This window comes from Notamacropus eugenii, chromosome 4 (genome assembly GCF_028372415.1).
Source record: "Notamacropus eugenii isolate mMacEug1 chromosome 4, mMacEug1.pri_v2, whole genome shotgun sequence".
In the NCBI taxonomy this organism is placed as follows: domain Eukaryota; kingdom Metazoa; phylum Chordata; class Mammalia; order Diprotodontia; family Macropodidae; genus Notamacropus; species Notamacropus eugenii.
This window is the reverse complement of record NC_092875.1, coordinates 392,995,804-393,010,993: the sequence shown is the minus strand read 5'-3', so window position 1 is coordinate 393,010,993 and position 15,190 is coordinate 392,995,804. Positions and strand designations below refer to the sequence as shown.

At 36.9% G+C, this 15,190-nt stretch overlaps 1 protein-coding gene across 1 annotated transcript in view; it reads right to left on the bottom strand.

Moving 5' to 3' along the window:
• Positions 1-14,167, bottom strand: part of CDH20 (cadherin 20) — a 303,787-nt gene extending 289,620 nt beyond the window's left edge. The window contains exon 1 of the mRNA XM_072605493.1: positions 13,652-14,167. The gene's annotated coding sequence lies outside the window, so the exon portion shown is untranslated. The remainder of the gene's footprint in view (positions 1-13,651) is intronic.
• Between the last annotated feature and the right edge of the window lie 1,023 nt (positions 14,168-15,190).

Here is a 15,190-nt window from a genome sequence, read left to right as displayed (position 1 = left end):
AACAATTCCATTGTCCCAGAAATTCATATTTCAAGAAAAATAATGATTATCTGTGGATGTTCGAAGTCATCAAGTTTAATTTTTAAAAATGGAAGTACTCAACTAAGTCATCTTTAACAAGGGTAGATACAGTGTTTTTGATAGTTTTTTTTGATAGTTTTTAAAGTCGCTTTAGTTTTGGGAAGATAATCTGAAAATCAAGAAATTGCCAGATGCCCTATTTCATAGGTCTTAATCAAATGTTATTAGACATTTGTTTGTTTTTTAATTAAATCTAGCCATAAGAAATTTTCATTCATCACTCCTTTGTCCCCATTCTACCCTCTGGAGTGAAGCAAAACAAGTCTAATCCTTTTTTAACATAAGAAGTGTAAAACGCATGATTCATAGGGTTATAACACTCTTGGGTACTCAGGGACAATATTAAAATATAATGAGGAAATATTAAAATAAATAAAAATGTAATAAGAGATAGATAATATTAAGTTTTAAAAGTCAATATGCAGCTAAAAGGAAGGAACCTTCTGTACATATTAGTGGCCTCCATTTCTATTTGAATTTGACACCATTATTCTACATGACAGGTCCTCAAGTACTTAAAGATATGATTCTTAAAATTTTTCTTTAGAGTAGGTGCTTTTAGTTTCTTCAATGGATCTCCATATGTCATGAACTCAAAGCACTTCCTCATTAAGGTTCCACTCTTCTGGGAACCTTCTAGTATGTCAGCATTCTTTCAAAAAATGTGGTACTTAGAATTGCTGCACACTTGTTTTGATTTGGAGAAAAAAAATAGGGCAATGATAGATTGGTCACCTCCCTAGTTCTGTATATCAAACCAAGTTTGGATGCACCCCTAGGTTACATTTTCTTTCTTGGCTACTATATTACAGGCTACTCATATAAAGCCTGAAATCTACTACACTGCCTTGATTTATTTTCTGATGAAATGTTATTTAGTAATGCTTCCCCTCCCCATCTCATACTTGTGAAGTTTATCTGTAACAGAAGACTTTTATGTTTATCTGTATTAAATGTCATCTTACTAGATTCTGTCCAATGTCCTAACTTAGCAACATTTTTTTGGGGATCCCAATCCTTCCAGCTTAAAGTTGTCTGCAAATTTGATAAGCATGCTTTCTATGCCTTTATTCAAATCATTGATAAAAATATCTTAAATAGCACAAGTCTATGGGGCATCCTACTGTAGACTTCTACTCAAAGTTACATCAAACTATTGGTAGCAATTTTTTTGGATTTTAACATTTTCCAAATTCATCTAATTTTACCATTGTCCAGATCAAATCTCTCCACCCTTTCCACGAGAATCTCAAGAGCAATTTTTATCAAAGTGTAGTACCAGCAAATATTGTGGAAGGCAGAGTTGGTCAGAAATAAATCTTTTATGTTTTTTTCCTCCATGCTGGGTAGGAGCAGAGCTGAATCTTTCCCAGGTTTTTCCTATTTTCTCCATGGGGAGTAGTTTGTGGGTGGTGGTATGGTTTTTTTCTCTGACCATTGACCTCTTCCCCCTACCTTTTTCTCTCTGGAGATTTCATCACCCTTTTGCAATAACTAGCTCACTTTTAAAGCTGAAGCAATATAATGGCCTTCAGGTTCATGTGGCATCTTTCTCTAGTTTACAAAGTTTGTATTAGAGGGGGGAAAATGTGTTAATATGGTCATAGAGCTTCCAATTAGAACAATCCAAGTTCATTTCCACAACATGAAGTTGCACGCTATAAGAATAGAAACAGACATTTATTAATTGCCTACAGCTTAACAGGTGCCTTACAAATATTATTTCAATTGATTTTCTCAACCAGTCTATTAAGTAGCTACTATTATCCCATTTTATAGTTGAAGAAATTGAGGGAGAGATTAAGTGATTTATCCATTATCATACAGTTAGTTGACTTGAGGACCAGTGCTCTATCCATTGTACCACCTAGCTGTCTACAGGGGCAACCTCCTTATTTCTGAGCTTGCATTTATGCATTGCCTTGCTCTGTTAGAATGGACCCTTCACTTAAGGATGAAGACTGTCTGAGTTGTGTTTGTATCCCCATTTTTTGCCACAGTGCCTAGCACATTGTAAACCTTTAATAAACAAATGAATAAACACACAAATATATTTACATATATTTATATGTGTGTGTGCATATATACACACATATGCATATATATACACATTTATATGTATGGGTGTGTGTATATATGTATATATATATATATGTATGTGTGTATGTATATATGTATGTGTGTATGTCTGCTATTTATTCCTAACATATAGAAAGAGGTTTGGCTCTCTAGCCTAATTTAAATATTTATTTATCTCTAGTTAGCTCCAATCCTTTTTATGTTTGAGGTAAAAATCTTGACATGGGAAATGCTTATGTTTAGGAAGAAATCAGAGTATGTTAGTGTTGGTTACTGGAAAAACACAGGAAGGAGAAGTGAGGGATGAAAAAAAGCAGACTTTTTTGGTAATTTCTCTCATTTCTTGAAGACATGGGTACAATCGTTAGCTTCAGTTTGAGTCTTATGTTCTGAGATGTCCATGGAGGCCCAAAGACCCTTTGAAATCTCTCCTTTCCCTGCCAAAGTTCAGCTTTTCTTTCACTTTTTTCTTTCAGGCTCTTTCTAGTTTAGTTCTTTTAATCCCCAAGTAGTGATTGGGGACACTTTGTCCCCACTACTGTTGTTGCAGATCGAATTTTACAGCTCCAATTCCTTCCTCTCAGACTACAGATTTTGTGTGTTTTCTTAAGGACTCCCAGGCATGATTCACGACGGTAAAAATCCCAAATCTCTGAACTACAAAACTCAGGATGCCATGAAGTCTCAAGACCTTATTATAGAAGCTTTACTGAAATTGAGATAAACTTTTACAATTTTCCCCTAGTCTACACTGTACCATGTATATATATATAGGAAATAAGCTTACTCTGGCAAACCTTCTCCCAGATAAAACCATGCTCACCCTTTTGTGATTACTGCTTCCTTTTCTTGGTATTCACTAACCATCTCATTAGAATTAAATACATCCTGGATTTTGCTGGGAGTTGAAGTCAAGTTTGCTGGCAGAATTTAAAAGAGCAAAACTCTCACTTTATTAAAAAATCTTCTAGTCCCTCTTCTATTCTCTATTACGTTTCAAAATATCTGTGTCTCATTTGTCAGTTTTTTTCAACATCCTCCCCAAGACGTGGACTACAGAATTGAACACAGTTGAACTGAGCACAGTTAAACACATAGATGTATTTTGACCATGACAGTTCACAACAGAACACTTCATGTATTTCATTTTAGACCTTATGCCTATCTTAATGTTGACTAGACAGGTGATACAGTGAATAAAATACCAGACTTAAAGAAAAGAAAAACTGAATTCATGTCTTACCTCAGATGCTTACTAGCTGTGTGACCCTGGGCAAGTGACTTAACCTCTTTTTTGTCTCAGTTTCCTCAACTGTAAAATGGGCATAAGAATAGTTCCTGCCTTATTGGGTTATTGTGATGATCAAATGAGATAATATTTGAAAAGTGCTAACACAGTGTCTGGTACATACTAGGTGTTTAATAATTACTTGTTTTCTCCTCTCCAATGTTGTTTCAGATATGTAGATTGCTATATTAATTTAACTCTTATTGAATTTGGGTTTCACTAAACTCTCCAGATCTTATTCATAAGAATTGTTGCATAGTACTTGTATACAGCTGTTGCATACTAACACTTCATATTTTACTTTTGAAGTTGAATTTTTGGGAATTTGTTTATTTTTTGGTAAGACTTTGCAGTTATTCCTTTTTTATTCCTTTTAAATTCATTTTTATTAGATTTGGTCTGTCATTCCACCCTGTCAGGGATTTTTTTTTTTTTCAGATTTTGGATACTTATCTGTTTTTTTGAATTTCTTGCCTATCTCAACTTTGTGAAATCTGTACATATGATAAACATCCCATCTATGCCCCCAGATCCTACTATTGGGAAATATTGTTATCCTGAAAGACTCAATCAGCTTTATTAATCACACACGATCAGTGCCTTTTCCTCCTTTCATTAGAGGGCATAGCCATGAATACCAAAACCTCCATATAAGAAAGGCATCTAAGCCAGCAATCTCCTCTTTTGCCATCTATCTCTGCACTCTTTTGGACTTCTCCATCACCCCTGTGCTCATACTTTCTTCCTCTTGTTCCCCAAACCTTATTTTCAGCTTCTTTTTATGTGTTGTCTTTTTTCCATTCAATGATAAGCTTCTTGAGGGCAAGGACTATCATTTTTACATTTTGCAACTATAGTGCCTAGCATAGTTGATTGACTGATTGATCTATGCTTCTATACAAGTCATTGATAAAAATATTGAATAGCATAAGCCAAAAATAGATTGCGAGGGCATTCTAATGGAAACCTCCCTCCAAGCTGATATCAACTCACTAGGAATTATTCTTTATGTCTAATTTTTCAACGAGTTTCATAAGTGCCTACCTATATGCTTATACTATTATCTATTCAATTTTTCTCCATCTTGTCTACAAGGATAGCATTAGAGGCTTTATTAAATTCTTTTCTGAAAATTAGGTAAACTGTGTTTACCACATTCTTTCGATCCATCAATCCCTGATAAAAAAAAAAAGAGGAGTGTTTAGTCTTCCATGATATGTTCTTGATGAAATTATGCTAATTCTTTTGATTACTCCTTCACTTTCTAGATTTTTATTAATCATTTCTTTAATAATACATTCAAGTACTCTTCTAGGAAGCCAAGCTCCTTATAATCTCTTGCCCTTTTGAAAGTAAGGTTATGTGACATTCTTTAATCCTATTGTACCACTCCTATTCTTCACAGTTTTTCAAAGATCAGTGTGAGCAATCATATCTGAAAGTTGGTTTTTTTTTTTTAAACTCTAAGATGCAAACTTGCTCATTTGAAATTATCAAGGTTGGTTAGAATCTCTCCTCATTTATCTTGATTTGCAACTTCGTGTAGACATTTCAAATCTTGACTATTTGTGTGACTATTGGCAAGTCACTATTTTTCTTTGGTCCTCAGTTCACTCATTGTAAAATGGAGGATTTAGATTATATCACCACTGAGATGATTTCCTATTCTAAGTTCTATTATCCACAAGTGTAGTTAACCTGTGACCATTCAGCATAAAATGATTTTAAAGAATATTATATCCAAACTTTTTAAGAAAGACATGCTAAAGTAACATATACTTCCAAAAACAATGAAAGCTTAAAAAAAAGACTTTTTAGTGATCTTAAAATTTTTTTTTTCCTTTTGAATGCAAGATATCTTTAAGTGTTGTGTCTACAACATTCATTTATTTATTCAATGAGATCCTACTATGCGCAAGGCGTAATATAGGTTATTGGAAAAAGCAATGAGCTCTGTTCCTGGTTTTACACAAATGCCTTGTATGACACTGGACAAGTTAGCTATTTTGTTTTTGAGCTTTCATTTCTTCACTTGGAAAATAGAGATGATAATAGCTATACTTGCCTACTTGACAGGATTGCTATGAAAACCAAATGAGATAATGTAGGTGGTGGTATAATGAAGAAATCTATTAAGTATATGTAAGGATAAAGCACAAATTAATGGTGCATAATTTTGAATCATCTTGATTATGAATAATTTGATTAGCAAATGCTTAGCACTATAAAACATTCCATTGACATGATGAGCTGACAAAAAGATTATTTTGTAATGACTCCTCAATGATTATTATTCCAAATATAATTATTTGTTATATTTCAATTTCACTTAGAGGCCTCTGAAAATGTTTGGCGATAGGAGAATAACCTTAATGCTAAAGCTGATTTTAATTGACATTTTGATGGTTAAAAAATGACATTAAAAATGCCAGTACTAAAATATTAGCATTTTATTGTTAGATAATCTTGTTTATAAGTCTAAAATCTTTATTCATAGGGATATCTCTAAGAGATTTTGCTTATTAATGGACAACTTAGGTGTAATTATAACTTCTTTTCTTCCTAAAAAAGAGTTAAAATAAATTAATAAGAAAATGTTTATTTCTAGATATTCCATAGAGTTAAGAAATCCTAGCAAGGAGAACTTTAGAGTTCATCTCATATTACCTCCCATTTCATGCCGGACAAGGGATCATCAAGCCTATAATTGAGCACTCCAAGTGATAAGGAGGGCACTACTTTGGAAGAAAGGCTGTTGCTTAATTGGAAAGTTCCAATTGTTTAAAATTTCATTGCATTGAGTTACAATTTGCCTTCTTGTAACCCCATCGGTTTTAGGCTCATCTTAATCGTATGCAGATTAAGATGAATTGTTTAGCCACATGACAGCTCTTCAAAAATTAAAAGTAGCTATAATGGAATCACCATATCACCACAACACCTCCTCTGTTCTAGACTATATAGCTCCACTTTTTTCATATGGCATGACTTTAAGATTCCTTACTTGTCATTCTCTGAAAAAACTACAGTTTATCAACATCCTTAACATAGAATAGCCGCACTGAACACGGTTATCCAAGTGTGGTTTAAAGCAGGCATATCCCTTGGTGGAACTAGCACTTCCTGGGCACTATATGTCAATGGAATATAAAAATTATGGACTATTTTTGAGAGTAAGTCATCACACCTTGTTGACTCACCTGTGCTCAGTCTCTCTCTCTCTCTCTCTCTCTCTCTCTCTCTCTCTCTCTCTCTCTCTCTCTCTCTCTCTCTCTCTCTCTCTCTCTCTCTTTCAATATCTGTCACAGCCCTTCCTACAAACTAGGAATAGTAAGACCGATGAGCATAACAAGCATTAGACACATACCACAGAAATAAATAGACAATAATTTGTGCTTGTCAAGCCCAGAACTCAATATATGACCTTATGTGATGATCAGAATCCTCACTACTCCAAATATTTGTTCAAAATGTTTGAATGGTGGATATTCAAGTTTCATGCAAAGACAAAAGTGTTCATTTACACATGTTCCTTCATGCTTTCATTATGATGTTTCCATAATTATTCATATTAAACAACATTTGTTTTTGTTGAATTTAGAAGAACCTAAGTGATTTATTTTTGGTCTCTGTTAAAAATTACAGACAGCAGCTGCAAAATAATTCTAAGGGTTGATTCACTGAAGAGCTCAGAGGAAGAAACATATATTTTGAGTGTTAAAAGTGAATAATGCAGTTGTAATGAAATATAACCTGCATATATGCTTATTTTGGATACATACACATACACACATGTATATAATATTTACAAAATTTCAATATATAAATTTAAAGTTCATGTAAAACATATGTATGTACCACAACATAAATAAGGAGATTTTTAAATCTTTTAAAAATCATTTTTGGGATCTTAAATTATCAGTCTGAAATGGGAACCTTGAAAACTAAACTTTGGTAATAATCAGAGATGTTGGCTCCAGGGCAAGAAGGCTGAAATGCAGATTTCTCCATGCTGTTTTGACCACAACTTAACTCTAATCCTTAAAAACAGCTCTCTTTGGGAATAAGGGATAATTGAATCTCCATGCTAATTCTATCCTGGTTTTTTTCTTGATTAGAAACTTTCAATTATGCCAACACATTACACCATGTACCATTCATCCACTAGGAAATACGCAAGGGCCATCTTATCCTTGGAACTTAGGTCAAGCCTGAAAACAAAGAACAAAACATCTGAAGGGCCAATGATTTGCCCATTTTATTCTTCAGTTCTTTATGAGTTTTTTCAAATTTTAAATGTATTATTAATATGTATTGTTTTACTTATAGGATAAGTAAATGTGAAGATTAAAGAACAGCAAACATACTGTAACTGATATTAAAGGTACCAAAGGCTTAAATTCCTGTTGTCCTGACAGGTGTTCTGCACAAAATGTTGTAGTCACATATTGTAGGGTCTGGCTATTTAACCACAAGACAAACAAACTCCTGTATGACAACCAGATGTAGGCATTTCCATGGAATGAAATTATCATTTTATTAATTACTCTTTAATTAGTTGATACAGCAGACAACATGCAGTAATTCAGTCATAATTGGCTTGACTAAGACTCAGTACTTAAAGGGATGGAATCTGTTTCTACAATTACTTGTTGTGAATAACAATTGTATCTGTGACAATGCAATTTTATTATGGAGATGTAGTGTGCATTTCAAGCAACTTCTCTGTACAATAGCACATTCAGCATTTAAGTACAACTCAACGGGGGAAAAATCAAACAGGGACTTGTAACTGAAGCAATCGTTTCCTACTGTCCCCTGAGACTCTAATAGAAATGATTATGATTTTTACTGTCAGTCAGGACCACATGTCTCTTGCTTTTCATCATTTAAAAGAACAACAATCTCCCATGAATATAGTTAGTAACAATATGCAGTACAGAGAATGGTGTAAAGTCTTTTGAATTTGCCATTTCAATTAGATTGTTTTGATTTACAACAAAATATTCAGGACTCTCTCCTGGTCTTATCAGTGGATTCCAAAAAGTAGAGGACCCTTGTCTTTGCCCTTAAAGAGTTTGCAAAATGAATCAAGTTTTGATTAAGGTTGTCAAAAATCTTGATGAAAGGCAAGATTCTCTTGTGTCTTAAAGATGTCTTACCTTCTTTTACTTTTTCACATACTAAGGACATGGAATGAAACCAATGTCACCTCTAACTTTGGGGTTTCATTTTTCCTGCACCATTCTGCCCTCTCTGGATAGTATTGCCATCATTTTCCCTGCCTCCCCCCAGCTTCAGTACCTACATTGCCAGCATAGGAATGTATCCACATACCAAACGTTATCATAATTCTTTCTGAACTTTTTTTGATTAAAAATATTTTGAGGTTGGTTAGACAGTTTGTATATCACAAAGAACTTTGGGTAAGCCTCCGATTTTAATGCTTCCAGTTTTCTAAAATTGAATTAATCTATATACAATCAAAAATGTTCTTAACTAGACAGCACTTGTACTAAAGTATGAGAGTGGCAGTTTGTCCTGAAAGACCATTTAGTAAAACATAAGTAGCAATTAAATTGGGACATACTAACTTTCCTATTAGAATAATGTCTGACTAGAATTTAGCATGGCAATATGTTTTAGCATTTTTTAATTACAAGCAGCAATGTGTACAACTTAGTCTTAAGAGATCGTTATTTTGCCAATTGTTATATGTGTGTGTTTGTCCTTCAACAAACTTTTCTGCCTTCTTGTCAAATCCTTTGGGCGTCACATGAAAGAATGGCAAGATAGTTTTGCATCTTTCATCCAAAGCTAGGAAATATGCTTCAAGAATCAGAGATATGGGAAAATTTTTTATCCTTCCCTTACTATCCATTCATTGGTATTGACATTGACAATCAATTCATCTCTCCCAATATCATAGGGATTCCTTCTCAGAAGAATTAAGATTTAGCACTGACACTTAAAGATTCTCTAAAGTTGAGTACTTTGCACCAACAAGTCCATATCCAAATCAGAAATCAATGTGTATCAAGATTCAGTAATTGTAGAATTCTTCTTTTTTCCTCTGCCTTGGGATACTTAAATTTTGGAAAGTATCTATTTCTCCTTATTTCCATTGCCCACTTCTAATTCTTCACAAGCTATGTAGGAAAGAATCTTTGACAATAGCATCTTAGCTATCTCTTAGTTAATATCAATGTCACAGTTTACTGTTGGTGATGGGAATATGCTAAGCTATTTTTACCACTTAAAGCACTTTTTTTGGTCACAAAAGCAGCTATAAGGATATAGGGGAGGTTACTTCTCCAATTTAATGTGGAGAAGTAACTGCTACAAGCAATTTCTTCTGGAGTAAAAAACAAAAACAAACATCAAAAAGAAAAGATTTATTGCTAAGAAAAAATCTGGTATAGTTCTTTGAAAAGTGTTCAAGCAGCATTAGAAATGGTATTTGCTTTTATTCCTGCTGGGCTGACACTAAAGTACAGATACAGCTAAAATTCATTAATTGTTCATAGTTGAAATTTTCCATCTTATGGAAATGGGAACAAAAAAGAAAGACAGGAAGCCCCCAAATCCTAAACAGAGCCACTCACTCTTAACTATGTCCAGACTGAAACTTGGAGGGGAAAAATGGCAGAGAAATAAGTCAATTCCATGTGACCATTTTCTATGGATACTGCTTTTTAAAATAGACCAGGACTCATTTGAGCTTTTCTAAAGTACTTGTAGAGTAAAACAAGTGAAGATAAAAGTGATAAATGTTACTTTTCTATTTTTCTCTCACTCTCATTTTTTTTTTTTTACTGTGCACTAATGATTATAGCGCTGCCAGATCAGAATGAACAATTAACTGTCTAATTATTCTAGTCACACCAACCCACAATGAAATCTTTATTCAGTGTTTACAGCGATCTTTGGCAGAGGCTGTCTTGCTGTTTCTAAACTAAGAAAAACTGCACCCTTTGGCTCGTCTCAGTATCAGCTGCCTTGGTTTCAGCATTGGATGCCAATAATCAGCCTTCTTTTTCTTCCAAAGTGGGCATTTTTTAGGGTGAAAAGACCTATTCTCATCATCCCCCCATATATTGTGACTGATTTATGTTCTATCCATTGGGCCTCTTCCTTCCGTATCTTTTTACATTTTTCCTCACTCCATAGAGCAACACCCGGCAAAACCCATTTTAGGTCCAACATTGTAAAAATACTTAACCAAACGTTGCCCACAGCTATCAGGGAAAGAAAAATACCACCATTGGCTTGGTTGGAGAGAAAACTCAAGGGAATCACTTCCACTCTACCACACTACTCATTTTCTAACTCAAAGGTGTTCAATAACTTCTCCACCAGGGCATAATATATCTACTTTTCCTCAGCACATTTTTCAATGGCTTGTTTTATTACTTAAAACGATTTACTCACACCCATAGACAGTTGCAGAGCTTCGCAAAGCTTGAGTATTAAAAAAAAAAATCACAGGTAAATCATGGGATGTGTGAAAAGTTTTCTTGTTCTTGTTAGAATAAAAAAGAGGGAGGAGGGGCTGTATTTCACCTAAGGCAGACGTATAAATAATAACTCATCTGCCTTTAATGAAAATTACCTGTCAAAGATCACTCTTGATAGGCTGACAGATAACCAGAGACAGAAAGAAAACAGCAAAAACTTTAGGTGGCTTCTTTTTGGCAAGATATCTGCATGACTTCTTTTTGGATTTGGGGGTTTGGAGAGAGCAAATGATGATACCCCTCTCTCTACCTTGTGCTTACATGATGCAGTACTGTTCCAACCCCATTTATGATGAGTTTTCTACTGTCTTGGGATGCTACTGTCCTCTCTATATGTGGCTACACCTCCAGCCCTTGCACTTTCTATACTTTGAGTGATCCTTGGTAACTATATTCACTCAGCTTTCCAGGGAAGAACTGGGTCATAAAATTTTACAGGGGAGAAAACTGGAGAGGGCGTTTCAGTAGTATAAACACTGATTAAATCCCCCAGAAAATCTCCCCAAATGAAAGTTAATATTTCTCCAAGTATGCACGAAAATGTCAAGAATGCTAAGTCATTTTTATGTTTGTAATTTCCTTTTCCATTTTAATTTTATACTGTCACATGACATGCATACTAAAAATGAATGTCTTTAACCCCAAGTGTAGCAAACTTGTCTAGAAGTTCTTGGTGGACTAGGATGGATGGATTGTCATTTTCAAGGATGTTCAAAACATTTTTGATACAAAAATCTCCTCATTTTATTTCAGCATTTCTCACAATAGTCATATTAGAAAGGAGGGATTACAGACTGTATTTTTCAAATAGGGGAAAATTGAAACCCTTACAGGGAAAATTACTTGCCAAAGGTCACTCTCAAAGTCAGTGACATATGTACAAAGTAAAACCTAGTGTTCCAGCTCTGGTTCACAGTCTATAATACTTTATACCCACTGTGCTTTTTGATTCCTTTTTTCCTTTCATTCTTTCTTTTCCTTTCTTTTTCTGCTCTGGAACAGCAACATAAGCTCACTGGCAAAGACAGGGAAACCTGACCTCAGCTCTGGCCACCTTACTTAACTTTAATTCTTTTCTTTCAGTACCACCACTATCCTGACCCCATTCCCCTTGTCATATATTCCTGCCATATATATTCTGGGTCCTTAAAGAACAGTTATGATTCTCTAGAGACAAGAAGCTGTAGGTGCAATTCACAGACTTCCTTCTGTATTTTCAAGCAAAGCTCACTGTGCCTAGTGAGCATGCCCAGTTGGACTGCAAGAGTCACAGTGACCCTTTGGTAAAAATTCCACTTCTCTGAGGTTGAACTGAGGGGTAAACGGAGAAAATAAAAGGGAGCAATGTTATGGGTCAACTATCAGTAGTGGGAAGGATTTAGGAATCTAATGAGGGATGACAGGAGACAAGGGGGAAAACAGTTTTGGAAAAGTATCAGTATAATAGTTTTGTTGAATGGACATGAACTCTGGGTGAATCCCTATATAATCAGGGGCGATTTTTGCCAGTGGTAGATTTACTAGCACATTGAGGACAAATGGACACGGGTAGAGGTGGGGAGAGACGCTAGGTGGTTTATTTAGAATATTGTATGCATGTATGTTTATTTGGTAAAATAAAGTAAGAGCCCTTTGGGTGCTGTCCTCCCCAGTTTCCCCATCCCTGATCTTTTGTGGCTTGCCTGGGATTCCGTTCACCTCCTGAACAAGATGCGTTCTCGTCTTCCCAGGTTTTCTTTCTATTTTCCTCTCAGCACTTAAGATATCCTGGAAAACGCTCCAGCTTCTAGGCGGGTGGAATAATCAGCACTGGGCATGCTTGGTACCCACGGCAGGTTTGCTTTTGTAAGCCTGAAAGTTTCCCATGCACACCCTCCACCCCAATCGCCAACTCGTAGACTTCTTTACCGGGAGCAAGATACAATGGTAGGGGAGTTTGGCTTTGGTCCTGCAGGTGACAGGGAAGCGGAGAGTGCGTGACAAGCCCACCTCGTCCCTCCTCATCCAATCCAGCCCAGCTCAGAAAAGAGACATTGGAATGGCATCGCAGCCTTCAAACTCATATCAGGCAGTCCGAAAGAGAGAAAGCTTCCTGACTTGGACCTTCCACCTATTTCCAGAGCCAAAGTCTCACTCTCTGCCTTTTCTGAGGGAGGGCAACTCTAAATGTGGCTCTACCCAGCTGCCACCCATTGCTCCTTAAGTGAGCAGAGTGGAGACGCTGCCGCCAGATTGGAAAGTTGAGGCCAGAGCCCAGATGCCTCCCTTCTCACAGCTCTCAGTACGGCGGGAGCTCAACGTCCCTTACCTACCCCAGATCGACCCTGTGCCCACCCTGACTGCTGTTTGTTAAATTTTTTCCCCACCCTCCACCCCTGCAGCTACGGGATAGCGCAGATCGCAGGCTCCTTCTCCCCAGGTCACAAAGCGCTTTAAATACTTACAAAAAAATCTTTAAAATCGAAGTCCCCACAAAGCATCTACCCCTGTCCTCCCCCACCCCCACCTGTCCGCAGCACAGAGTAGCAGGCGACGAGAGCAGCTTCACTCCCCCCCACCCCGCCACCACCCCCCCACCCCAGCGCGACCTCCTCAATCCCCAGCCCAGATAGAGCGGCAATGCTAGCTGACCATTCTTGTGCCCCGAACCTTGGGAAAGCGGAGACCCCAGAAGCCGCGACGTTACCTCTCCCAGCTAGTGACTCCCCGAAAACCTTCAGTCCCGGAGGCTCGGAGGCTCCCTCCCCGGGCGCCTAGCTCTCTTCACATCACTGCACCGGCCACAGAGAGCTGTTTCTGGGAAGTCCGTTTCCCTGTTTCTTTCTTCTTTTCCGTCTGTCTCTTGCTTTCCTTTTCCCTCTCTTTCACTGGTTTCACTTCTCCCCGCCCCCACCTTCCCACTCCGCCAAAAGTGTCACTGCCTCTCTCCCTTCTGTATCTTTTCCAAAGTATTTGCTGAGGGCCCTCAAGAGTTAGGTCGAAATCCCCAAATTGTCCCCTAAGCCCACTAGCGCCCCAGTCACTCCCCTCTCTAGTCTCCAGGTGGAGGATGGTGATGCAGAGTGGTCCAGGTCAGATCTTCCCGAGCTGGGTGCAGCGACCACTTCTTCTCCCTTGCTCTTTCCCTAGTCTAAGTGGCTGTTGCCTGCCGCTGCCACTGGTACTCATTCTCCTGCTCATGAATATTCTGACAGAGCTAATGCTGTTGAAGTAAATTGAATTAGCCAATTGGTGCCAGGAATGTGCGCTCCTTCCTTCTGAGGAGCTGTCTGGAACACCACCAGATGAAAGCAATTAGTGTCCAGTTGGCACCCTGCAGTTTAGACACACTGGGGAGAGGCAAAAATGGGTTAATTCTTTAGTATTTAGATATTGAAAGTAAGTGCATTTCAATGTGTAAACCTCTGTATGGTCTGGAAGAATAAAAGGATTTGGAAGAGGGGAGAGGAGCTGGGGATGGGAGTGGGAAAGAATTTGTTATCCAGACCTACCCAAACCATTCACTGTATCAGCTCTGTAGCTAGAGCAACATAGAAGTTTCACTGTTCTACACCATAGTTCTGGAGGAGGCAGCTGAGAGGGGAGGATAGAAAAGGAAATGCAGAGAAGATGAGTAAGGAGATGAGAATAAAGCAGAGTTCAACCCAGGAATTGAATATAGAAACTACTAGAGTGATTTAGAGAACGGAAGGGGAAGACAGGAGAGTGGGAGAGATACTAAGAAAAAGTCTCACAGAACACTTTCAAGTGTTTCCTCAAACATTCAAGTTTCCTTTCACTGTTAACTTACAATCTCCTTGACTATACAGCAGGTTTTATGTGTGGGAGAAGGCATCTTCTCTACGTTTGAAATAAATACCTATCAACTTTCCATTTCTAACATAATGATGATGATTATAATGGTGATAACAATGAGGACCACTATGAAGATAAAATTATCCCTCTCCCTAAAAAAGCTAACAAAACATTGTCTTCTTCTTAGGAAAATAAGATGAGATGATGAATTTCCAAGTTCCCCTTTTACTTCTTTCCTTAACCAATTTTTGTTTTACCCCTCTCAGCTTTCCATCCCTTTTAGAAGGAATTCATAGATTGATCTTATATCTTTTTGTCTTTCTCCCTTTACCCACTCCACTTAATATGTTTTTTTTCCACTGGTTGTCAGCACTTGCAATATTTAGTTTACCAATATTTTAACATGGTTCTTCAAATCTAGAGGTCACAT